Here is a 27,792-nt window from a genome sequence, read left to right on the forward strand (position 1 = left end):
TCAATAAAACACCAGTGTGTTTGCCTTAGAGCAGAGAGAGAAATAGCTATACAACAAAGAGCTACAAGGAATATTGGAGTACAACTGATCAAACACTGTTCAATTAATATAGTCAATGAAGTTCTTTTTTTTTTTCAAATCAATTATTTAATAACTAAAAACAAACTATTCATCCAGCAACAAAGCTAGGCTTCTTGTCTACAAGTATGACTGCAGATAATTTATTCAGTGATTTTTTTTCATTTCTATTTTTTGACAAATATTTTATTTCTCATTCCAGACCCAGCTTCCCTATGGTTTCAGTGAGATTAGTGCTGCAGCCACAAGAGAGAGAGAGAAAGAGAGAGAGAAAGAGCACTTTAACCTAAGCACATGTATGCTCAGGAATAGGACTGACGTTTGAAATGATCTTGCAACACAATGAACCTGATTGGTAAGTCGAGGCTAAAGAAGGGAAATTAAGTGCGACTGCAGAACTTGATGAAAGGCATACAAATATGGGTGCTGTTCACGAGTCGAGAATTACTGTGGATGTCAATTAACCCCACAGATCACAGGGTTTATTAGGCTGAATTATTTATCCTGAACATAAAACACTGGCAGAAAGAAAGACATCATTAACCAGCACAGCCTTGCACAGATTTTAGGCAGCCAACCAAGTTTCCGAACAATTTAATTTATTAGAGGCCTAAATTGTACTAGATTATCAAATCAAGTGGAATGGTGGAAGGCAGTGCATTTTACATTCAATGCCCAGAATGTAATAAGTGTGTTATTTCATTCATTCCATGTCACAGCTTGAGTTATGAAGAGAAGGGTATGTTTCCTTTGTAGGGTAATTTTCGATTTTTTTTATCCATTTTCAAAAGCTGTCAAACAGCTGTCATGAGGAAAATGTTGCCAGTTTATCACTGAAGCTTGAAACCTGTTAAATGTGAGCATAAAGTGGTGCACTACTTATAGACCCGATACAATGGGAGGAGGCTTAGCTGTTTGAAGTCTGTCTTTGTGGAGATTATAGCTGGGCAGAGAGGGACAATGAGAGAATTTCTCTTGGGAGAAGAGAGGCTGACAGGTTTGTGTGTTTTCATGAAATCAGGAGCACTTCTTACATGATGGGCATCAATTAAAAACACAAGAATTTGGGGAAATTCCCCAAAGAGCTTAAATCCTCCCTAGGAAGTGGGGATGGTTTTAGGAGGTTCCATGAAAAATTCATGCAGTGGATCCATTTGTACAAAAAGAAAAAAGTATAATAAATAAATAATCATATTAATCTCACTGCCTCATAAAACAGTAGCATATCCATTTCAGCCACTTAGTTTGAAAACAGGTCCTCAGTCTGACCATGTGTGAAATTACATCACCCGGAATCAAAATAAGACAAAAGGTTGCACTCTAAAGTAGCAGCTCACACGGTACACTTACTCACAATGTCTGGGACATAAGAAGCGGCCATGCAGCCATATATACCCAGCCAAGAAACTGTACAGGGATGAACACAAAGAGGCAGACAAAGCACAGCATGAAAATGGGTGATAAGCAGAGATTTGCAGCCATCAGGAAGGGGAGAAGAGGAGGCAGCTGCAAAGACAGGAGGCCGGAAAAAACAGGCGAATTGGGCTGGAAATATATGCAGTAATGATAACGACTGTGAAAGGATTACATGGGACTGCAATTAGCTAGCCATGCTCTACTGCTATTCATTTGTGCCATCCCCCATCCTCTCTTTCAAATATTTTCTGTAAAGAGAGGAAAACTAGCTTATTGGCGAAGAGTTATGTATGCAAAGCTCAGGTTGAAAAAATTGATGTGCTCGTGTGGTATCTGCTCTTCCTCCCCTCCATCCTGTGGTCAAACCCAGAGCTTCCTCCCTCCAGGTTGCAGACAGACCATCCGCCACCGTTAAGCTCTCCTCTTTTTAAACTGGGGAAAGAAAATGGATGCACATGAATAAATGTAATATTTACTAACCTTTAGGGGCAGAATGGTTTTACTCGCTAGTGGGATTTATTTCTTTATTCTCTTTTTATTTTCTCCCTGTCTCTCTTTTTTTATCCCTACACTTTACAATTATTTTTTTCTCCCTTATGTTTTTTTTCTCACCTCTCTGTTTCCTCTTCCCACCCTCTCAATTCCCTTCTCCTTACTGCCTTGTCTCCCAAACCTCACTCCTGCTTCCAGAAGCACAGCTCACTTTCCCAAGTGCTATCATGAGTCACCTACAGGTCCAGAATTAGTGCCGTAGATCTGAGCTCTGAACTGTAGCAATTTTGAAGTATGGTAGAAACTATTCATTTGGAAACGCAATTAAAAACACAAGACTGATGGTTCTTATTAGCAGCATGACACATGTGCACAGGGCCTTTCTTAACCCCTGCACACACCTCCACCATGTCCCTGCTCCAATATAGCTATTTCAGGGAAGAGGATTGGCAGGCAGGAGCACAACATGTCCCGTGACAAGCAATAGGACTCTTTTACCTAAGGACATTGGGGCAAGCAGCCTCTGTTATTTAAAGTGCTTTGAGGTCTTCAAGGTCCATGTACAGGAGACAGGACTGTGGCGCACAATTCAGCCCCAGCGTAAAAGAGTGAAATTCCTTTGAATCTGGCCCTTGGTTTTGAAAGTCTTATCCAAAAGACCCAAATACAGTAAAGATGATTTATCTTGCTCAAAAGGATGAGTCATTCTTGCTAGGGGGTGAACCCATCACTCCAGAGAGTCTAATTATCACAGATGTGTACTTAGACCACTAAGCCATTCCCTCCTGCTTTAAATCAACTCTAAAGGAGTCAATTTTGATCCTGGATGGTTTTGTGGCACCTGTGATAAAGGCAAAGTATTTAACAAAGTCTCTGTAAGTGCAGTAGCTCATTATTCATATTACAGAAGGTGGACAGTTAAGGAGGTGCACATTGTGTTGTAACAAAGATTACAGTAGCAGCACTGTGAATTGCTTCTCAGCTCCCAGCTCGATTTTTCTTCAGCTACACAAAAGAATAATGGAGCAAAAGGAGAGTTAAACGAAATTGTACTTGTTCCAGGCATGTCTCGTTCCTCACTGGTTGTTTACTTGAAGGAGATTTCATTTCACATAGTTCTAACCCAGGTTAATGGGTTACACAGCTGAAGGATCATGACTGTACTGTGATCATCTTGTTCTGTACCCACAGCATGCATCTCTGAGCTGTGAGACAGCCTTCCCCAATTTCAGTGTGCATGTATTTGGCAATTGCTCTGCCAGGATATTTGCCTGTGCATATGCATACTGCCTATGCATGTGTGTGCATGCCCAGAGAAAAGGGAGGGGATCCTTAGCTGTCCAGATCCAGCATATAATGACAGCCAAGAGATTTTTTCCCCCACAGCATTTGGTTAACATATGATGTGTCTGACATTTTTGCACAGTTCAGAAGACACCTTCCCTCATTTGGATTAAAGGAAGTTGATGGGAAGCCCCTCATTATAACAAGGCTCATGGTTAGGGAATGGCATTTCTCACCCTGTAGAAAGGGTGAGCTGCTAAGAAATTGCATCCTGAATCTTTTCTCAGAGATACCATTGCAGTTGATAGACATTATTCTTCCTGTATTTCTCTGGAAGAAAAGTGATTGTTTTCCCCATTACCTGAAAAGGACACAGGCCTCTTTCTAACACACTAAATCTTAAATGTTAATGGACTGGCAGTGTTTGCAATTTTCTGCTGGAAGGCTGGCTCGCAGGATACCGGCCTGCAGTCATTGAATCATTCCACTGAATCACAGCCATGTTGGCAGGAGCACATTCTGAGGAAGTTTGCAGTACTGTCAAACACCTGCTGTTGCCATTGAGTGATATTATGCAAGATCCGAAATTCTATTTATTTAGACCCTCATTTGATTTTTTTTTTATCCTCTTCAGGCACTGAAGCCTCAAGTGACAACAACAATAAAACCCATTCCCAAGAGCATTATACAATACTTGGCCCAATGCCAATGAGCTTGTTCTTGTAGGATGAAATCCTATGAAATATGTGCACAGATGCAAATACACCAAGATGATAGGGGCCATAAAGTACCAAGACAGGCAAATACCCATGCAAGCAGTGCAAGTGAATTCCTAGGATGACATGTACAAGTCAGGCAAGAAGGATTTGGCCCACAGACTTTTCATTCATTGCTTTCACTTCTTCTTCTGAAAGATGTTGTATGTACAAACCTATGGGAAGATAGGAGAGAAAGCTACCAAATACATAGAGATGGGCTATCATATATCTTGGAATTGACAGCTTAAATTCCTGGTTTAAATTACAGGACAGTTTCACAAGGAGTTATCTCATGAACCACCCATATGAGAAACTAACCTTATCTGCACCATGAAAGCAAAAATCCTAACTTTCCAATTATGTATAGCAAATGTATTCCTTTCCTGACAGTTCATGAGATCCTATTAAAATCTATATTTAAATATATTTTTCTGATTATGCTCAATATGCTTATATCTAATACACTTCAGTTCCACTTTGACTTTAGTGTTTGCTATCTCAGAAACTGTTACAGCAAAAACAAATATTGTGAGTCTGTGTAAGCTACTTATGTGGTTCCCATTATCCCAGTACCTGAAATCTTCCCAAACTTAAATGCCTTGAACCTTACAACACCCTTTTAAGGTAGGACAATGCTATTATCCCCTGTTCACAGAAGGGGAAGTTAGGCACACAAAAGGGGAAGTAAGTGACTTGCCCAAGGTCACATTGGAAGGGCTGTGGTAGAGTGGAGAATTGAAACAAGATGGTAATTAAAACAAACTGAGAAACACCCTGATAATTAAATGGTATTGTAAATGTTTTGATATTGAAGATTAATTCTGTAAAACTTTGCAGGAATTTCACACAACTGAAAGAAATGCTAATATTTGTACATCAGCCATGATTCCTTCTTTCAGAAACTTCTGAAAGGCTGTTTGAGTCCCAAGCTGCTGCTGACATATGGTTTCCTTGTTTCTATGGCCACAAGTACCTACAACTTTCCCTTTTTGGAGAAAATATTAGCTGTAGGGAAAAAAATCAAAGAAAAATGAAACCTATTTAAGGCCATTGGGTCATTGACACTTTTCTTTGTTGCGGAAAATGGAAGGAACCTAGAGGGTTTGTGCGTGATATCAGCATGGAATTCAAATGGCTATGCACTTTCTGCTGGGGGAGGAACCTTTGTTGTAATTCTGAGACACTTTCAACGTGTTATGTAATTATATTCAACATCTTCAAACCCACTGAAAAAAAATGAAGCATTGCACTGGGTGATACCTACACTTTAAGGTTCATTGTTTCATGTTGTACCTGGGTAGGGTTAGTTAACATCCTTTCAGGAGAATAAACATTTCTAAGCACTAATCCCTCAATCAGTGCAAAAATATTTGAGCCCCTGAGACCCACCCCTGTCATCACCCAAAAGCCACAAGTCCCAGCATCACTCACCAGGACTTCCTGCTAGCACCAAGGATTAGTATTTCCCATGAGCATATGTGGTGGATGGAGGAGTCATAGAGCTGTCATCCTGCATGTGCCAGGGAGGGCAGTAGGGCTGTTGTCTTCCTGTAGAGTGGAGAAGGGAAGGGAAATAGGCAGATGAAGAAGCATTTTCATTCCCGGAAGAAGGGGAGCAGTTGTCTGGCTGAGCAAAGGAGGAACTATATTAGGAAATGTCTACACTGCAGAGTTTTTCTGGAAAAACAATACTTACGTCCACACTTCTATTGCATTCTTTTGACAAAAAGTCGAAAGAACAGAGGGTTTTTTTCGACCGCGGTAAACCCCTTTCTACGAGGAAGAAGCCTTTTTCCGAAAAAGCTTTTTTGGAAAAAAGCATGTGTAGAAGTGGAAGAGGCCTCTAGGAAACAACACAGGTGCTCTGGTGGCCACTCTGTCCATACTAATAACAACTGAAATGTGAGATAGTATCCAATAAATGTGGACGCTATCTTTTGAAAAAGCAGATCGCTTTTAAATTGCACTTTTGCTGTGTAGACGGTCTCTTTCTGAAGAAGTTTTTCCAGATCTCTTCAGGAAAAGCTTCTTCTGAAAGAAGCCTGCAATCTAGACGTAGCCTCAGTTATGGCTTATTCCTGTAGTTTATTATCCTGGCTGTGACTCAATAGTCTGCCCTTGTAAAGTTGTGATTAGTTGCCAACAGGAATTGTATCCATGGACCATCACTCTCATGTTTACACCTGCCTGCCAGAAGAGGCTTCATTGGGAGGAATGTCAATAGAAAATGAAAACTCCTAAAGGAACTCACTGGTAGTGATCAGTGCTGCTGCGTGAGAAACCCAGGTTCAGTGTTGCCATCAGTGTCTCACACTTTCTGATCTGGCAAAGGCTTTGAACTCTGGAACCCTCCATGACAGATAATGGAGCTACTCTGAAAATCCTGCCATTTCAAATAATCAGTGAACAGATATGGGATATTACAGCATCTCATTTAAAACCTGGATTTAAAACTGAGCTCAGCTCATTGCCAATATTAGGAGCAACACAAGATGCAAAGTTTGGATCAGCTGCCAACTCCATTTTCCCCAAAGTTTGAGGGTAGTGAGTAAGAGAAATTGCATTGGATTTAAGATTTTCCTTTTATTCACAGGTTTTCATGTATTCCACAACCCCAGAATGCACTGAGAAATCCAATTCTTGCTGCAGAATTGTGCTCCAAAGGTAAGCTGTAATTTAGAAATAACACGGTGGCCCTCATGCTTGTGAAAACAGCCTTGAACAATTGAAATGAATATAAACTGGTACAGCATTCCTGTCCTAACAGCAACCCGAAACAGGAGCTCCGAGAGTTGTGAAAAGCTCTGAATGTCGCAGTGTTCCCTCTGAAACTTAGAGAAGATGCTCTAACTATCACTATTCACTAGTGACCAGCTTAGCAGAAAAATCCAAGTAATAGCTTGATCTCAGAATCCTATGGCTTCACAGGAGCCAAACAAACAGGTTGCATCCCCTTCCCCTCTTTCTCCAAAGCAATCTGTATGATTCAGTTGTACTAAACCTACACAGACTAAAAAATGAGACTTTTTTAATATACTAGTTAAAATGTCAAATTTAACATCCAGGTAAACAACAGGGACCACTGCACTGATTGCATTTTCCTTTTGTGTGTCATTCATTTTAAAACCTTCATTCTTTAATTAAAATGAGGCTGCAACAGAATCTCCATTCTGACCCAGAGCGCTGCTCAGTCAAAGGCCCCTGCTGCAATATTGCGGCCCAGCTTGCCAGCAAGAACACACGCCTTGGTTCTAGAGAAAGCCCTGACCCTCTGACATTCAAATCCAGATCCAAATCTCCCCTTAACTCGAAGCTTGTTCGAACCCACGGCTGCAGTCTCAGTCCATTTCTAATTAGAACCTGCTTTAGTTTTCCCAGGGTCAGCTGCAGTGTGTGGTGTAGGCCACCTGCGCGTTTAGATGGCAACTAATGAAGATTTTTATTAAAGTTGAGTCTTGGCTGACTGGGAGGGGGAGAGCTATTCAGCATCAGACGGGAGAGGCAGTTGCCTCTGGAATCATTTTCAATGCAGAGCTAAGAGAGAGGTAGTGTGGAGGCTGTCAGTGCAGGTGCTAATAAGGCCTGCCTAGGGCACAGTGCACAACTGCAGTGGTGCATCCCTTTAAAGGTGACCTTGGCCATTAACATTAACATTTTAGCAGACATTTGACATATTCGATTGTTTTTGTATCGAAATGCACTGCTCTGGGAGATACTTATGCTCAGATCAATGTCTTCAATGCCACTGTCTTCTTGTACTGCAGTCCCTTGATGTCTGATATTTAAGAAACACGTACGACAGGAGCACAAGGTAAGGCACTTTCTTATTTAAAGCATCTAATCAGTCAAATCACTATGTGTATATACAAAGTAATTCAAGGTACAGCATGCTCACTGTGAAAATTAAAGTGCCTGCCAAAAAAAATAAAGGCCTTCAAAATAAATCCGATAAGTACTTATTATTCAATGAATCAACCAGCCGACCATTACTATAATTCAGCGGTGCCTTTTATGCTATTCATCATCTTCTGACATACAGAACTCACTACAATAGCCCACTACATAGCTATCAGCTAAGCTCCCAAGAGAAGTGCTTAGCACCTGCAATTGCTGTCAGCTTTAGTACCTCTCAAGATCAGGCCCACAGACAGAGACAATGAGATGGTGTGAGGTGCTTTGACATTTCCATTGCTACTTGTTTGGATACTACTGCGGAACTGCTGCATGCTTCTAGCCTATGGTGCATAATGGCTGATAAGTGTTGCAGTTCTCCCCAAATAAGTGTCTATAAAATCTTCATAATAACCTCTATGCACATGTTTGGTGTATTTCACATATTTGTCTTGTTTTATGTGCTTTGGGACTCTTTTTAAGAAAAAAAAAAAGTCTCTCTGATTTCCCTCTTTGTAGTCATCAGTTACCATGGAAATAGCGATATCACTTGTATGGGCATACTCTACTAATATGAAAACACTCTCACACTTATACAATGTTTTATTAAACATAATTATCATCTCGACATATAAGAATACACTTTGCGTCTAGTATATAATTCAACTGCACATGGACAGAGAAAGTACAGTTGAAGCATTTGGTGCAGTATGTTTTAGGTGCACATACTATTAAAAAGACATTGAACATTTGCTATCATGCCAAACATATTTTTACATATCTGTCTTAACACTTTATACCATACCAACTTGTCTAGAAGACTAAATGATTTGGCCTCAGTAATTCACATTTTTTCACCAACAATCTGGACTATTGAAACTTGACACACCTGAGCATGGAGCCTTTGGCAAGCATGAAACTCTAAATGGGACAGAAGGCTACAGTGAGGTGCCTTAGCTCCTATTAGGAACATATCAAACCTGTCATCCACTCTACACTGGCTTCCCAGTGTAATGATGTTAAAGATCTCAGGCTTTATCTTCAGGCTGCGTCACGATGTGAGACCAAGATACCTAAAAGACTGTCTAAAGCCTGGAGATAAATACTGTGATTGACAACTTTGCTCCTCTGGCACAATGGGACACTTTTATAATAAGAGTAAAACTCAACTGGTCAGGTGAAAGAACCTTCTCATAGGCCAGTCCACAATTGTGGAATGAACTCCATCAGGACCTCAGGCCCTTCACAAACTTCCCATCCTTCTGCTCAAAGTGCAAGGTGCATTTCTTTGTTTTCTCTTATTCGCACATGCGCGTACACACACACACACACACACACACACGAAAATGTATAACTACTAACTCAAACAGAGTCTACCATACACACTTCTGTCCCCAGAGAAAGGATGCTATCATGGCAGATGTTAGTTATGTCACTTTTTGCACTACAGGAAGGTGCTCAGATATTATGGTGATGAGGTAGAAGACCCTATATATAATGGAATGCCAAGTTTCTTACCTGTATTACTAATAGTAATGGAGGTGCTCTGAATGGCTATGCCTCTGGTAGCTCACCTTTGTCAACTAGTGCAACCTCGACATCTCCAGTTGAGCCCGAGCTTCACGGCTTGAGCTTCCCACTGTCAGGGACCAGATAAGCTAGGAACAGCTGCTGGTCATCTCTGATTATGCCAGTAGGCAACCACTGAGCCCAACTGCACCACCTTAGATCTTACAGAGTGGCCACAACCCAAATGATTGCTGGTTTGTAGGCCTGCTTATAAGTCTGACCTCCTCCCGCCCCCACAGCAGATTAGTGGCTGCTCAATGCCTGCAGCTGTTCTTGTCCTCCTTCCTGTCCCTGATCCTGCTTGTTCCTGCCCTTGTTCCAGTCCAGTCCAGGGAAGCTCCTGCTCCCCTCTAGCTTCAGGCTTCTGTCTTTGATCCTTAGCTCTGTCTTGGGCTTGTAACACCAGTTTACCCAACCCTACCATGTCCCCAGTTCTGGCATTTGGCTTGGGGCCCTCTAGTACCAACCTTCAGCTCATTTCCTAGACTCTGCCCACCTTGGACCCAGCTCTAACCAGTAGGATGAACTTTCTTTCACCACCAGACCTGGCCACCTATGTCTTTGATGGCAACAATTTGGGCAGCTACAAAGGCTAGAGGTGCATCTCACAAGCAAGGACAGACACAGGCCAACACTTCCCTGGTGGTGCTGGTCAGAGCCAGACAGAGCTTGTAGGCAGAGCTTTGTACCATGAAAATGCAGAATGTGGTCCTATAAGCTCAGTTGGCTTCATTGACAACCTCAGCTCTTGTCCTCTGGGAGCCAAAGTCTCATTTTCAGACAAGTTCAGTGGCAAGCATCATCAGTTCTAAGATTTCTGATACAGATATCAGCTCTTCTTCTGGCTTCACCCCCAATCATTTCCCACAGGCCAGTCCCACGTAGTGGTCATCACTAGTCAGCTCACTGGAGACATGTGATTGGTTGGATCACAGAAGTCCCCTTAAGGCTGTAACCTGGTGTTCTGGTCATGCTATGGAGCCCACCTCTCTGTCTTCAGGAGCACCTCACCACTCTGTCCTGCTGGACCAGATACTCTGGTCTCCCCCAGCAAAGGCACAGAGTTGAGGTAGCAACCTCCGAGCAGAGTAGCACAGACACTGAAACAACTTCAGGTCTGGGAAGGCTCAGTTACAGAGACTTGACAGCACCCAGGAACACAACCCTCAAAAGGGCCCAAAACCCTAAATAAGTCCCTCTTACTCTGTATAAAAGTTTTATGCACAGAAAGCCCATAAAGATGTTTTCCCCCCTTATCAATGAAAGGTATGCACTCCTATCCCCAGGTAACAATTATTTACTCTGGATTTGATAACAAACAAAAAAATGTTTTAGTAAGTATGTAGAGGGTAGGATTTAAGTGATTGCAAGTGAAAACAGACAGATCAAAGTAAATTGTTAAGCAAAAAATGAAACAAAACACAACAGCTAAGCCTACTACACTAAGAAACTTATTATGTGCAAATTCTTACCCTACCAATAGTTATAATTATCTTTTTCATAAGCTAGACAGCCTCCTAGCTTGGGCCCAATGCCCCCCTTCTTCCCCCATTTAGCCTTAGGGTGATTAGGCATCTTGGATAGTGAGTGGGAAGGGGTCTCCTGATTCTGGCAACTGTCCTATTATTGGGTCCTTTGTCCAAGTTGGGGAATTCTTTGTATTCAGTTCAAACTTTTCCTCACCTTGAGTGGAAAAGTACAAGATGAAAAATGGGATCCAGCATTAGGTGGCCTGGCCATATGTCTTGACTGGACCAATCATAATCTAGGCTTACAGGAAAAATAAGACTATTCACAGGTCACTGGTTTGAGTACTAAACCATTATGTTTCAGGAGTTTCACTACTGCCCGACCCTCATTAGAACATCTAGATTTATAAACAGATTCATGTTACATTGTTCGGAGTTCCACAGTTTAGAAAGAAATCTCTGGAAACACAGAGAGCTTGAGCAATTGCAAGTGTCCACTTATTCCATAACGCAGAACTAACTAGTGACCTAACTCAGTTGCTATAACAACAAGATCTATATCTACAATAACCCAATACACAACAATTCATATTTCTAGCTTCACAAATGATACTTAAACAGAAATAGAATATACACATTCAGCAGGTTGTAACTTTAAAAAATGACATATCACATGCTGCATTTTGCCTAAAGCATCTTAAAGCTATGCATATCCATATTCATCAGCCAATTTTCACAAAGCATGAAGGGGAAGGAGTACGACAGGATGCATTGGCCTGGACTCCCCATACTTGGAGCTGTCCAGCCCCTTCCTGGGCCAGTTGAAGTAGTTGGTTCAGAACATGACAGTTGTCTTTGGTGACCCGCACCATACCTGGACCACTGAAGATGCAGTACAAATGCTATAGAAATGACATAAATTGGCTGCCCAGTATATACTTAAATTCCAGTGCCTCACTCTGGACACTGAATGGTATGAGACTGTGCAGCACTATCAATTATGGATTGGCCTAAATGATGATATAAAAAACAAATTGTGTTGAATCCCCATCCTGTCTCAAGGACCTCACCACCTTATATGTGAAAATTGATGACCCCCCCCTTGCCAAGCAGAGCCATAAACACTGTGAAGCCCATTGAACCCTGACAACACCATAACCTCATGTCCCTCAACAGCGCACCCTACATCAAGACCCAGAACCAGGACCCAGAACCAATGAATGTCAACCAGGCCCACTCATGCCTGTTGAAGGCTGGAGACAGTGAGGCTGAACTTTGGACTGACTTCTGTATTGCGGGCAGTGGACACTTTTCCTTGAGATGCTTCCATAGGTCAGACAAGCTTCAGGGTTGGGAAATGCTAAGCCCCAGCCCCAGAAAAGGGGTCCATGCTGAGCAGGTGCTTTCCTCCTTCCAGAGACTCTCAACCTCCATGTATCTGCCAGGAACACAACCACAAATCCACCACTGATGCATCTCCACCTGCCATTGCAGTTCCTACTTTAAATAAGCCCAGTTGCTCACCTGGAGGCTCTGGTCAACTTGTCGGCCTCGGGTAACTTCATGGACCAGGATGTGGTGGGATATCTGCCATGTGTAAGAATTCCCTGGATCTGATGATAACCATGATGCATTGCTTGTGGTCTCAGGGTTGGTGGCTCACCAGGCCATCCCCTTAGAGGTCTTTACCCTTCTGTGACACCAGGACGTCTTCAGTTCACATTGATTCAGGCTTCCCTTGCTCCGGTCATCCTGGGAATGCCCTGGCTTGCTGCCCATGACCTCTGTATTCACTGGTCAAAAAGGTTAGTACACTTGCTCCCCATGCTGCCAACATCTGTGACTTCCCAAGTGAGAGCTGGTATCTTCTGTCGCATATGTCATCATTTTGGGGAATCCCTAAGAACTGGATGCATCTCCAGATGTCCTGCCTGCCACTGACAAAATACCTTACAAGTACCATGACTTTGCAGATGCATTTCACAAAGGAAATATGGACACCTTGTTACTACACTGCAAATACAATTGCCCAATCAACTTCAACCATGTGCCAAAATTTCCACCAGATTTTGGACTCAGGCCAAATCCAGGGAAGACTCCAGTATAAGATTATTCTAAGTCATATCCCTCCCACTCAGTGTTCAGGGGAAGCTGAGGAACAGACACATGCCCTGGACCTGTTGCATGTCTTCCACCAGCTCTACCCTGAGAAATCAGGCCCCAGGTCTCCTGGAAGGCAACTCTGAAAGCAAGGGGGTGTTGTTAGGGACTAGACCAGCGAGGAACAGCTACTGGCTTGCTCCCTGATTAACTGTGTCACTACACGACCAAGAAACCAAGATGCACTGCCTTCGAACTCACCACGTGGCCACAGCCCCTGAGTGGCTGCTGGTTTAGCAGTTCTGTTTATAAGCCTGGCCCCCACAGCGGATTAGTGGCTGCACAACGCATCCCAGGCCCTCAGTTGTGCTTGCTCTACTTTCATTCTCTGCTCCTGCTTGCTCCAACCTCTTCTCTCCCTCCCCTCCTTTCCCCTCTCCCCCCCTTCTGGCTGCAAACTTCTGGCTTTGAATCCTGAGGCTCTGCCTTGGTCTCACAACTTTCTGGATGACCCTCTGGTACTGTCAATTTGTTTCTCTCTCTCCAGTTCTGATCCCTGGCTTGTGACTCTGGTTTACCTCCTACCAGCATGGGCATTTGGCTTCTGCCACTCCTGTACTGACCCTCTGCTTGTTTCCTGGAATCTTCCCGCCTAGGACCCAGTTCTAACCAGTGGACCAAAATCTCACTTTCCTCACTTAAGCCTCAATGCTCACTCGTTGGTGAGCAAGACTCATAGTGTTGCAGTCAATCATCCAAGTTCAGCTCTGAGAGCGGCTAGTAAAAACTCTCAAGTTTCAGGCCAGAAGCCAATCTCTAACTGCCTGGGCTTAGGAAGAAACTTTCCAAATGGACAGTTTATCCTAAGCTTTTCCATTACAGAGTTTCTTGCACCTCCCTTGAAGCATAGACGGCGGTATGGCAATTCCTATGTGTACATACGGCAGGTGCAAATGATATGATAGTTTCAAGCTCTGGTCCACAAATTACAGCAGAAATCACATAATTAACAAGCACAATTTAGGATTTTGTAGTTTTTTCAGTGTGAGAGTAAGTAGTAGGTTAGTACCACCTGTTTTGTATAGTGCAGGTGTGGGCAAGAGAGCCTCCGTGGGCTAGAGACAGCCTGCCAAGTGGGTTGATCCAGCCTGCAGCTGCCCTGCCACTCTCCCGCCCCCAGGCCAATCTAGAGCTGGGAATGGGGGAGTGCGCAAAGTCTCCTCCCCCCGCCTGGGGCACTTATTGCCTAGAGTGAACCACCAGCTGATTGTCCTGGGGGTCAGTGGAGTATACAGTCTCTCCCCCTGTCCTGCAAGGGGTGCACAGTGCCAGAGTGAACTGCAGGCTGATTAGCCTGGATGTAGGTAGAGCATGCAAAGTCTCCCCCCTTCCTGCAAGAGGTGTTCAGAACAGATGGTGGTTTACTCTAAGTACCGTGTGCCCCTTGCAGGGTGGGAGTAGGGGATGAAAGACTTCGTGCACTCACCTACTCAAGGTCCTAATTGGCGTTGGGGTGGGGAGAGCATATGAAGTCTCCTCCCACCCTGCAAGGGGCATGCGGCACTAAGGGTACGTCTAGACTACATGTCTCTGTCGCCAGAGGCATGTAGATTAGGCTACCAGACATAGTAAAATGAAGCGGCGATTTAAATAATCGCAGCTTCATTTAAATTTACATGGCTGCCGCGCTGAGCCGACAAACAGCTGATCAGCTGTTTGTCAGCTCAGCACAATAGTCTGGACGCGTGGGTGGCGACATCAAAGGTATTTGTCGACCACCCAGGTAAACCTCATCCCAGGAGGCTAGAGTGAAGCACCAGTTGTTCTGCCCAGCTGACAGCTCTCACTAGGCAGGGGAAGGGTGGGAGCAAAGATTTCACATGTTCACTGTACCCCCCAGGACAATCAGGGTCTGTGGGCAGGGGAGCATGGAAGTGTCATGGCCCCGCCCCTTCTGCCTGAGGCCCCGCCCCTTCTGGGGCTTCCCAGGGCCACTTCAAAAATTTGTGAAGTGGCCCTCGTTCTAAAATTATTGCCCACCTCACTACAGTGGATATTTTAAAGGGCCAGATTATGGGCTAGCTTGTGCAGTCATATAGGGGCTTAAAAAGGAGAGGGTAATCCTGACTCTGCACTCCCTGGACCTTGACTCTGGATGGTCAGCAGACCACTTGTCCACTCATTGCTGCCCACACTCAAGCAGGTAAGCAAGGAGTGGGCAGAACTCCTTTACCTAAGATGGAGGTGGGGTTGTGCTCTATTGCTGGTAAAGACCAGCAAGGGTATGTCTACACTACCCCGCTAATTCGAACTAGCGGGGTAATGTAGGCATACCGCAATTGCAAATGAAGCCCGGGATTTGAATTTCCCGGGCTTCATTTGCATAAGCCGGGCGCCGCCATTTTTAAATCCCGGCTGGTTCGAACCCCGTGCCGCGCGGCTACACGCGGCACGAACTAGGTAGTTCGAACTAGGCTTCCTAGTCCGAACTACTGTTACTCCTCATTCCACGAGGAGTAACGGTAGTTCGAACTAGGAAGCCTAGTTCGAACTACCTAGTTCGTGCCGCGTGTAGCCGCGCGGCACGGGGTTCGAACCAGCCGGGATTTTAAAATGGCGGCGCCCGGCTTATGCAAATGAAGCCCGGGAAATTCAAATCCCGGGCTTCATTTGCAATTGCGGTATGCCTACATTACCCCGCTAGTTCGAATTAGCGGGGTAGTGTAGACATACCCTAACAGAGTTCACACAATGCAAGGAGGGAAGGAAACAAACTGAGCTTTTCTGACCATAGTTCTCACAGTCATCTCCTTGTGCTGCTTCTGAAGCACTCTTCACACAGGGCAGATTGGAAAATCACAGACTGGCTCTCCAACAATGTCTTTTTCACATTTTTGAACCAATTCCATAGTGGAAACAATGCAGCTAAAAAAGATGTTCCTCCCACTGCGAGGGCAGGGAGCTAACAGGATATCTTTCTAGGCTGGAGTTTCATTGCCTGACGGTGTTGTCAGATTGACTGTGAGAGGCATGGTTGAGCTTCAAGGGGCAGACACGGATGTGTGTGATGCTTTTGACAACAAACACATTTAACAATTGAAATGTTTTTGGTTTTGAGATGAAGAAAGAGCCAGCACTTCAGAAGGGCAGTATTTTTGACAAGCATGCAAGGTCGTGAATGATGAGCTGTGGGTTCCTGTAGTGTACTGCTCTGACTGCTTCATAGACTCTGTTGGAACAAATATATTTAGACTATAAATCTGGAAAATAAGAACACTTATCAAGCAAATGTATTTTCAACTACTATAGAACTAAAATATAAACTGTTTATATATATTTGCAATATGTTGTCTAGATGCGATGGGGATAGGCAAAGATAGACAGACATCATGAAGACATTGTGTAGCATAGTATAAAGTTTTACCTGCATGGGTGTTGGGTGGCTGCTTTGATCACACATGGCAAAGCGACAAATGAATGATAAAGGTAAGCCCAAATCAGCACAGATGAAACTTTTTATATCACACAATCATATCCTCTATACAGGCATAATACAGTAAAGCATTTAAGCAGGTGCTTAAGTCCATCCCTATTCAGGAAAGCATATAAGCACCTGCGTAACTTTAAGCACCAAAGTCAACAAGACATAAGCACATGCCTACAGTAAAGGAAGAGGCTATTAACTTGGACTATATGTTACATATTTTATAAGAACATTATTTTAGGAATGTTTTAGAGAGTTTTTAAAAAATATTGGGGCTTTTTTTTTTTAAATTTTCCTCCACTTGTAAACACAGATGCCATCATTAGCAGAAGCCCATCTGTAAAGGACTTAAAAGGGGAGAAAGATTAAACCTAAGTATCTAAAGCCATTTGAAAGATGCATAAAAATGTCATGACTTTAAAGTCCAGTATCTCGAGAGCATGTAGGGCTAGACACAAACCTTGAGTATCTCTTTGGAAGGTTGTGAATTTCCCCTTTCCAATGGTATAAAGCTCTCTTTTCTAGCCTGAAGAAACATGAATTATTAGATCCTAGAGATGACACTGACACACAACTGAACATCACATACCCTAGACCTGAGGCAGAGTCATACCGGTGGTGGAAGGAGGGAGTTTCTACATTTGAAAAATATTTTAGTGGCACATAGGTTTTTCAAAATGGCAGCTGTGTAGCAGTTGCTCAAGGATGTAATGTTGGAATAAGTCTTGCTCTGCACTTGAAAGCTATATCGACAAAGCTACATCAGGAATAAACCGGTGTCTCTCTGCTAACCTAACTCCCAGTGAAGATGCAGCTCAGTTGATGGAAGGGTGCTTCCGGTGATATTGCTAATATCATTCAGGGACAGGGTGTTACTATGCCAACAGAAACACCCCATCGGTCAGTCTAGACTGTGTCTAAACCACAGGCCTATGTCGGCATAGCTGTGACAACATAATCTTCCTAGTATAGATATATCCTAAGGCCCTTTGGAAGATGAATTTTGATGAAGAGGTAAAACTTATATGGTCCTGCAATCAATTAGATGGGTATCACGATCATATATATGAGTGCATGCCTGCATTCATGTATACCTATGTGTAAACATACATATGAATTTCTAATAATAAATGTCAGTGTAAATAATTTTTCTTTAAATTTGTATATCCCTCTTGTTGGCTCAGCTAAGCATTAACAAAAACCATAAAAAGATATGTGCAGTAAAAGTTAGATATTACAACCTGAGGCTGCACATGAGTCATTGCTGAAATTGGCAATTATGCCAGTAGCTTTGATTATAGATATAGTAATACACTTTGCTTTCTACTGACACCACTAGAAGGAAGAGTGTAAGCCTAGCAGGGACTTGAAAAAGGACCTAGGAGAGGAGAGAAGAGAGAGACAGAAAACAGAAGAAGGATTCTAGTTGAGGGAATGCAGAGGAGAAAATAAATAGCCTTCTCATTGCCTGCATTAGTGTGATTTTCTAGTTAGATTCAGGATCAGTGTGTTCATTGGAAATATCCTCACCAGTTTCCCCTGAAGCCCCTTGGCAAGATAGCTGATTTGAGCTTTGAAATTCTTTGGAGATAGTCTTGCTAGACACTGTCACAGGGTCTCTCGTACCAGCCCCCACTGCCTCTGGGGCTTACCATCACCACTGTCCAGGGCTGGCCCGAGCCATTCGTGCACCCTGGGCCCCGGGAGTGTGGTACATGCACGGCCCCACCCCCACCCAGTCCGGCAGCCCCGTGTGGCACCCCCTTACAATGGGGCACCCCGGGCAATAGCCTGGTCAGCCTATAGCTTGGGCCGGCTCTGCCACTGTCCAATGCCATGGTAACATTCACAGAAGCGCTGTCAGGATGATAAACAAGGTCAGTGCGGTGACAACAGAAGAAATAAAGAGAGGGGAGATGATTAGGACCCTGATCAGGCTCCCGATTTACTCTGTGGGGAACTGGATCCAGCCCTCAATGAAACAAATGTAGCATGACTCTCATCTTAGAGAAAGAGCATCTGAATGAGCATCAACCACTGTAACATCCATAATAGTCAAACAGTCAGTCCAGCCGCTGGGGCAGAGGGCTGATAGCCAGTTTCAGCTACTCCCCTGTTGGCTTATCTATCCAGCAACAAACATCTGGAGAACTTCCATGGCTACAAACAAATATTCATGGAGCAGAATTCCAAAAAACTCCATTTTTCTCCATTAACAAGGAAAGCAAGGTTTGAAATCTCAGCACTCTCTGGTGTACACTAGTAAGGCCCTTGTCTTGGCTTGCTCCTGGCCTGGCGTAGATGAGCACAGTATAACACAGAGACAGATGGTGAGCCAAGCTCTGGGAAATTTAAAAATAAAATTAATTTCATGTGCATTTTTGGAAGGGTACTGTTGTATGCGGGCCCAAAGGCTTAAAGGTGCTAACATAATCATGTCCCTGTCCAGTGACAACAGTCCCTCCTGCCTTCCTAATGCCTGGAGTTGCCGTCTTGCCAGGTACAAGGCCAGCTTGGGGTTATGCCAGCCCTGATGACTAGATGCAAGTCCCCCTGAGAGGATTCAGGTGGTTGCAATATAAAAGGCAGCAAGCAGGAAGCTGCAGGGAAAAAGTGTGGTAGAGAGAGTAACTCAGACTGCCAGGAATCATACAACCAGAGGGTTAGGAGGGCCCACAAGGATCATCTAGTCTAACCTCCTGCCAAGAGGCAGGATTTGTTGTGTTTAAACCATTCAAGACAGAAAGCTGCCCAGCCTCCTTTTGAAAACCTCCAGGGAAGGCACTTCCACATTCTTCCTAGGCAGTCTGTTCCATTGTTTTACTGTTCTTGCTGTTAGGAAGGTTCTTCTGCATTGCATCTCGTCCTGCTCTTTGTGGCAAGAGAGAACAACTTTTCTGCATCTTTTTTTAATGGCAGCCTCTCAAGTATTTGAAGAGTGCTACTATGTCCCTCCTCTCCCCCCTCCCCCATCTCCTCTTTTCCAAACTAAACATACCCAGTTCCTTCAACCTTTGCTTCTATCTCTTGCATTCCACATCTTTGCTCATCTATGTAGCTCCTCTCTCTGGATCTTTTCCAGTTTTTCCACATCCTTTCTATACATTACAGCACTCCAGCTGAGACCTTATCAGTTCCAGGTAGAGTGGTACTATCACCTAAGGTGACTTGCAAGCTATGCTTCTTTTAACGCAACCTCAGATTGCATTTTTTTGGCAACATATCACATTATTGGCTCATTTTGGAGTTGTGACCCACCATAACTCCCAGATCACTCTCAGGAGTGCTGCTGCTAAGCCAGCTGTCCCTCATTCTGTATTTGTGCTTTTGTGTATTTGTTTTCAAAGTCTGGCTCCTTACATTTGCCTTTGTTGAATTTTATTTTTATCTATAACTCATTTCTCCAATTTATCTCTTGGAATTTTAGCTCTATCCTCCAAAGTGTTGGCAACCCCCTTGGTTTTGCATCATAGAATCCTAGGGCTGGAAGAGACCTCAGGATGTCACTGAGTCCAGCCCCCTGCCCAAAGCCGGACCAACCCCAACTAAATCATCCCAGCCAGGGCTTTGTCAAGCCGGGACTTAAACACCTCTAGGGATGGAGATTCCACCACCTCCCTAGGTTACCCATTCCAATGCTTCACCACCCTCCTAGTGAAATAGTATTTCCTAATGTCCAACCTAGACCTCCCCCTCTGTAACTTCAGACCACTGGTCCTTGTTCTGCCATCCGTCACTGCTGAGAATAGCCTTTCTCCATTCTCTTCGGAACCTCCCTTCAGGAAGTTGAAGGCTGCTATCAAATCCCCCCTCGCTCTACTCTTCTGCAGACTAAATAAGCCCAGATCTCAGCCTCTCCTCTGATGTGCTCTAGCCCTCTAAACATTTTGGTTGCCCTCCCCAGACCCTCTCCAATGCATCCTCATCCTCTCTGTAGTGGGAGGCTCAGAACTGGACACAATACTACAGACGTGGCCTCACTAGTGCCAAATAAAGGGGAATAATCACGTCTCTAGATGTGCTGGCAATGCTTCTCCTAATGCACCCTAATATGCCACAAGGGCACACTGTCGACTCATATCCAGCTTCTCATCCACAGTAATCCCCAGGTCCTTGTAATCCCCATCTGCAAACTTGATCTGTATACCCTCTATAGCTAATCCAGATAATTAATAAAGATGTTAAACACCACTGAACCCAGAACAGACATGCCACTTGAGACGGCCCTCAAATCTGACATCATGCCATTAATTGTTGCTCTTTGTGCTTGTTTAACCTATTATGTACCCATTTAATGATAGTTCCACAAGCCTGCATTTTCTCCAGCTTTCTTATTGGAATGTTATGTGTGATTGTGTCAAAAGCCTTGCAGAAGTCCAGGTATATTATATTCACTGCATCCCCTCTATCCATCAAATCAGTTACCCTGTCAAGGAGGGAAATCAAGCTGTTTTGGCACAAGTTGTTCTCGGTGAATCGATGCTGACTGCTAGTGATTATCCATTCATCTTCCAGGACAAATTGAATGTTTTGTAGATTGCTCTAGTAACTTTCCAGTTATTGAAGTCAGGCTGACTGGCCTATAATCCCCCAGTTCTTCTTTTATCCCCTTTGTGAAGATGGGCCTCACACTCACCCTTTTCCAGTCTTTTGGGACCCCTCCTTTTGCCCAGGAGCTTGTAAATATTATTGCCAGTGGCGCTGAGATTTTTTCAGCCAATTTCTTCAGTACCCTTGGGTGAAGAACATTCATCACTGCTAATTTGAATTCATTCAGATGATTGATTTTAATTATATTTAGCCTCATCTCTTCCCCTTTATTGTAACTCCTCCAGTCATCCAGTCACCTGTCATTTTTTCTTAGAAGACTGAGGCAAAGTAGGCATCGAGCAATTTCCATTACCAGCTCAGTAGTTGATGCACACTATCCTTGAACTTTCTTTTTTTACCTGACATATTTGAAGAACCCCTTCTTGTTCTTGCTAAGTAACATTTCTTACCAGCTGTAACTCATTCTTTGCCTTGCCGCTCTGATTTTGTCCTTACACATGTGCATAATTCCCATGTATACTTCTTTGGTGACATGCCCCTACTTCCATTTCCTGCATATGTGTCCCTTTTAATAGCTAAAAAGCTCCTTGTGTAGCCTCACTGGACTCCTGTGGTTCTTCTTATCTATGCTCTGCATGGGAGTAATTTGATGCTAAGCCTCTAATATTACATCTTTTAGAAATGGCCAGCCCCCTTCAACTCCTTTTCTTCCTAATTGGACTTTCCCTGGGACCTTGCCTACTATCTCTCTGAGAGAGTAGAAATCTACCTTTCTGTCCTTGTTACCCACTTTCTTGCCTGGCAGTAATTGGGGAAGCCTTAGGAAACTGCAGCAATGCCTATAGACACTGCAGAGAGTCAGGCTGTGTCTACATTGGCATGATTTTGTGCAAAAGCAGTCGTTTTTGCACAAAAACATGCTGCCTGTCTACACTGGTGGGGAGTTCTTGTGCAAGAACACTGACGTTCTAATGTGTGAAATCAGTGCTTCTTGCACAAGAACTCTGATGCTCCCGCTCAGGAATAAGCCCTCTTGTGCAACTGTTCTTGTGCAAGATGCCAGTGTAGACAGGCAACATGAATTTCTTGTGCAAGAAAGCCCAATGGCTAAAATGCGTCTACACTGGCATGGATGCTCTTGCGCAAAAGCACATCTCTTGCTCAAAGGCACATGGCAGTGTAGACGCTCTCTTGTGCAAAGAGTATTTGCACAAAATCATGCCAATGTAGACACAGCCTCAGGGTATGTCTACACTTGCTCCCTAGGTCGGAGTAGGGAGGCAAATGAAGCATACTGAAGTTGCTAATGAAGCGCAGGATTTAAATATCCCATTAGCATATTCGCGGCCGGTCGCCATTTTAAAATGCCAGTAGCCCGAATTAACTCACTGTGAGAAGTAACAGTTAATTCGAGGGAAGGGTTTTGGATTGGACTACCATCTCTACACACAGCGAGTTAATTAGGGCTACCGGCATTTTAAAATGGTGACCAGCCGCCAATATGCTAATCAAGCGTGGGATATTTAAATCCCACACTTCATTAGCAACTTCGGTATGCTTCATTTGCTTCTCTAGTCCGAGCTAGGGGGCAAGTGTAGACATACCCTCATAAGAAGAGTCTGCTAGGACCTCGAGTCATCATGGAAAGGCACCAGCTGAGAGAGCCTCCTGAGAAGGAAAGCTCCAGGCATCAGCTCCTTGGAAGCAAACAGACCCTCAGGGAAGAGCAGCTGTGCCCAGCTGAAACTGGGATGAACACTGTGAAAGTTTGTGTTTGGTTTTCAGAGACTTTTTGTTATTTTGGCAGAGGGACATTGAACTGGGGTTGGGGCTTAGGGCCAGTCTGTATCCAAAGGGCTAAATAAATGAGAACCCTTAAGGGGATTGTTCAAATTACCTGTGGACTGTGAGTGCTTCAAGAGCTGTGAAGTAGGGAAGACAAAATAAGAGGTCATTGTCCTACAACAGGGTTTCCAGTTACTCTGAGAGGGTATGTCTACACCACAGCGTTATTTTGAAATATCTTATTTAGAAATAGTTAATTTGAAATAAGTCATTTCGAAATAACGCGTCTACATACAAAATGCATTTTGAAATAGCATGCCCACACTGATTGGACACTGAATCGCATTTAAGGATGGCAAGAACCAGGTCTGGCAGGGCATCAGGTCAGGAGTTACTTTGTGTGGCTGCTGCCTGAGGCCTGTGCTTAAAGGGATCCCCCCGCCCTGGACAGCTGGTTCTCAGCTTTCCCTGCCTGCTTACCTACCTCGATGAGGGAGAGCAAAGCATTTTTTCTCTGTGTGCTCTGGCTGCCCTCACTCGGGACACCACAGCACTCTGCAACATGGAGCCAGAGCTGCCCCTGGGCACTCTGGTGCTTCTCATGGATGCGTTGCTGCAAGCCTGGCTGCACTTTCTGCAGGCTGCCATCCAGGAGGTCCACTGGGGGGCTGTCAGTATCCAGGAGGCCCTGCGGGAGAGCTTCCACCCTGAGGAACACTAAAAGCCTCCCTCGTCTGCCCCACTGGGGGCTTGTGCCTCATTCCTCTCTCACATCCTTCCACTTACCCCTCTCTAACCCCCCTTTCTGATGTCAAATAAAATTCACGTATTTTCATGAACACAAACTCTCTTTATTTAACAAAACTGGGGGGAGGGAATGAAACTCTGGTGAGACTGGGGAAAGTAGGAGGGAGAGGAGAGAAGAGAGGGTGGTAGAGGGGAGGGGGAAACCTGGGAGGAGAGAGCAGGAAGGGGGAAGCAAGGGGAAGAAGGGGGAAGGAGAAGCTTAAGGCTCAGGGTTGGGGGTCTCGCCGAACCAACTTGATTTTAAAGCAAACCTGCTCCTGGGTTCACATGTGGCCTTTGGTGGCCATGCTGGTAGATATCCTGCCATAGACAGCCACGTTCCTCCATCTAGTGTGGAGATCATGGACATTGGGGGCATCCCCCCCAAACCTGAATAAGGGCCATGATCTCCACCCTGGACCAGGAAGGCACCCGCCTTCTCCGGGCCTTGGCAGGCTCCTGGGAGCTGGCAGACTGCTCCTGGGGTGCAGTGGAGGGCTGGCTGCCAGTGGCTTTCTGGCTCATGTTTTGGGGCCACTGGGTCAGGGGCAGTGACTGCTGGCCCTGGGCTGGCAGGCTTGGAGCTGGCACAGGCACTGTGGCCAGAGTCTACCCCTTTAAAGGCTCCAGGGAGGTGGAAGGGAGAGGAGTGTTCTTGGTTGAGGCTGGAGTGGCCACCACGGCACTCTGGGAAGGCTGGAGGCCCCCTATTTCGAAATAAGTATCTACACAGCACTTATTTTGAACTAGCGATTTCGAATTTGGCATTATTCCTCGTGGAATGAGGTTTACCAAATTTGAATATGCGCTCTGCTATTTCGAATTAATTTCAATATAGTGGTTTGGCTGTGTAGACGCTAGTACAGTTATTTCGAAATAACTTTTCTGTGTAGACACACCCAGACACAGCTTCTTCCTTCTCAAGATGTACTCAGGAACTTTTCAGACTCTACTCTAGCACCTCTCTTGACAAAAGCTACGTGAACGCGCACTGTTCTCAACCAATGGGAGCTTTGGGAAACGGTGGCCTGGCCCAATGGGAGCTGCGAGTGGTCATACTTCTGGAAATGCAGGTAAATAAAGTATCTGGCAGCCGGCGGGTCTAAACTTGGCAAACCACAACTATCCTGCAGGTTGCTTATTGCCACCCCGTATCAGACTGTAAAAGGAATAGTTTAGAGCAGAGGCTCTCAAACTATGTAATACCGTGACCTCCTAAAATTCTAACTGAATTTGTGTGACCCCCACCCCCCACCCTCACTGCGCCACAAGTAAAGGGGGAGTTGGGGGCAGCAGGGCTGGCCGGGGGAGATCGGGCAGGGGAACCGGTCGGCAGGAAGCAGGGCTGGCGGAGGGTGGGTTGGGTGCAGCAGGGTTGGCCGGGGGACATCAGGAGGAGGAGGGGAGAACTGGCCACCAGAAGCAGGGCTGGCGGAGGCAGTGGGGCTGGCCAGGGAAGATCGGGAGGAGAAGTGGGGGAGAACAGGCCGGTCAGGAGGGGGTCGGAGGGAGTGCAAATTGGCCAGTGGGGAGTAAGACTAACCCAGGCACGTGCAGATCCCAGGGCGCTGCCCATCCCACGCACAGTCCTGGTGAAGCGCAAGTGAATTCAGCTGCGGCTCCACCGTGCGCTTGACCAGCGCTCAGGAGCATGTACAGGGCTTCCCTTCCTTCCCAAGGCATCACACGCAACCAGAGGCTCTCAGCGCTGAGAGCACCATAGTCCATCAATGCTCATGGTGTAAGGGCTATGCAAGGGAGAGGATGCAGAAGCATTGCAATTTAGAGTAGCAGAAGGTCTGGGAGCCAGTTCAACTCTTAGCGGCTCCAAGCTGGGGAACAGCCAAAGATGGGTGAACAGTTAACTGTGAGTGATAGAAGCACAAAAATTAAATATGGAAATGTAACCCCCCCCCCCAATCTCTCACTTTTTTCCATAAAACCTGTTTTACAGGAATGTCTTTTTGTTAGACCCTTGGTGCAATACGTCCCTTTCCTTATCTTGCCATAATAAATGATCTTGTGGATGCTTCTCTAGAGTCAGAATTCAGGGCCAGAGGAGACCACCATTGAGGCTTGCCCCCTACTATCAGAACGAACCCTATCAGATAATTGCGTTCATAAACTTATACTGCTCTCTCTTAAAGCTAATTAAGTCATTTCCCCCCACAGCTCCTATTAGGAGGCTGTTCCAGAACCTCATCTCTCTGTTAGAAACCTTTTAATTTCCAGCCTGAAGTTGTTCATGGCAGTTTATATCCATTTGTTGTTGTGAAGTCACTGATTATACAGTCACTATTAATTTTTACTCTCTTGCTATGTCCCTTTTATGCACACACCATAGCAGCTGATCCATCTTAGGCAAACTAGATTGTGCTTCGGACGGTGCTCTCCTCTCCCTGGGGAACGTGCCTCTTGTTAGCAGTGAAGTGTTTGGCACAATGCAGCCTGTAATGACATTCTCCTTTGGCTTTCCCTCAGCTCTCAGTAAGACTTTTTACTCCATTTTCTGTAACCACTCAGGCACGGGATTCTGGGTACTAAAGATGTTTAACTCTTTACTACACTCATCCTAACCTGCAGGGGGAAATGCAAAATGTCCAATGCACTCTGGGGGTAGGGGTGGAGATGGCAGGGATTTACCCTGAGGGCTGAAGACAGTATTTCCCTTGGGGTGTGTCTAGACTGCAGGCTTTTTTTCGAAAAAAGTGGCCTTTTTTCGAAAAAAATGTACCTGCGTCTAGACTGCTGCCACGTTCTTTCGAAAGTAAATTGAAAGAATGCAGCAGTTTTTTTGACCGCAGTAAACCTTGTTTTACGAGGAAGAATGCCTTTTTTCAAAAGTGCTCTTTCAAAAAAAGGCGCTATGTAATGCAAACTGTACTTTTTCAAAAGAGAGCATCCAGACTGCCTGGGTGCTCTCTTTCAAAAATGCGGCTTGTTTTTTCGAAAGTACTGGTTGTAGTCTAGACGCTTGTTTTTGAAAGAGGCTTTTTCAAAAGTATCTTTCGAAAAAGCCTCTTTCGAAAGAGGCTTGCAGTCTCGACGTAGCCTTGAAGTTTCCACCATGGACACTATAGAAGCACTTCTGCTGGAAAGATCCTATGACTCACTGCTTCCCTCAGCTATCCTGGCCAGTGCTACCCATCTTTGTGCTATGTTAGCCTCTTGCAGACCTCAGCAGAAAAGAGGCTGATGCTATCTTTACCACTATAACTTCTTCCCCAGTGGACTTTCCAATATCAAGCCAAAGTCAAAAGAAAATCTATTCTCTACTCTGGATGTTCAAAAACACAGGAGAGCTTTGTAATTGAATGACATCAGATGGTAAAATAATAAGTATAGCTGTGGCTAGGCTGACCATAAACACGCAGAATCAGGAAAAGTGCTCTCACCTTTTATCTCCAAAGGATGTGTCTCTACACAATAACCCACAAGAGCAGTTTCAGAGGCTCAGCCAGCGGAAAGAATTGATAAACACTTGAGCAGGCCTCATGTATATTTCATCTAGTAGACAAGAGTAATGAACATACCCGCAAGCCAGTACATTAACTTCTGTCACTGTATGACACTGCTGACATTTCTTTAAATATTACAGATTGTACTAGCATTTCCGTGCTCTTTGGCTGGCCAGGGATACAACTCCGGGGGTCAGTGTGATTTAGTAAATCTGCTCTACAAAGAAAACTTGCAGGGTGTCTTCTTACTTTTACAGGTCACCAGCAATCTCACTTTGCACAGGACACCACTGCAGTCCAGCATTCACTGCTCAGCTGACTCCTGCATCCTCACTCCAAAAGCCCCATGAATTCTGGGGTTTTCCCTTCAGAGGAAGAAAAAGATACTTCCTGCAGGGAGCGGTGGGATTCAACCGCAGGCACCCCCGGGAACAGAAATGAGACATTTGCCATGATCAAAAATGGTGCTATTCAGAGCAGCCTTCACTAAACAGTAGGACAGAAAAACCTGCTGCAGGGAACCTCTCGGGAGAATCATGAAGCATTGGTGATTTCAAAGGCTGCAGCTGTAGCGCAAAAGGCTCCTGAATTTATCATTTTCAAACTATAATTCCAGGGTTCTCAGACTTCACTGCACCACAATCCCCCTTTGAAAACAAAAATTATTGTAT

At 44.7% G+C, this 27,792-nt stretch overlaps 1 long non-coding RNA gene across 1 annotated transcript; it reads left to right on the forward strand.

The window, feature by feature from the left end:
- Window positions 1-306: 306 nt before the first annotated feature.
- LOC142827604 (uncharacterized) lies at window positions 307-27,792 on the forward strand. Its single transcript, XR_012902292.1, has 4 exons — window positions 307-433; window positions 6,622-6,692; window positions 7,793-7,839; window positions 27,379-27,792. It is a non-coding gene; the product is annotated as an uncharacterized LOC142827604 (long non-coding RNA).

Source organism: Pelodiscus sinensis, chromosome 3 (assembly GCF_049634645.1).
Source record: "Pelodiscus sinensis isolate JC-2024 chromosome 3, ASM4963464v1, whole genome shotgun sequence".
In the NCBI taxonomy this organism is placed as follows: Eukaryota; Metazoa; Chordata; order Testudines; family Trionychidae; genus Pelodiscus; species Pelodiscus sinensis.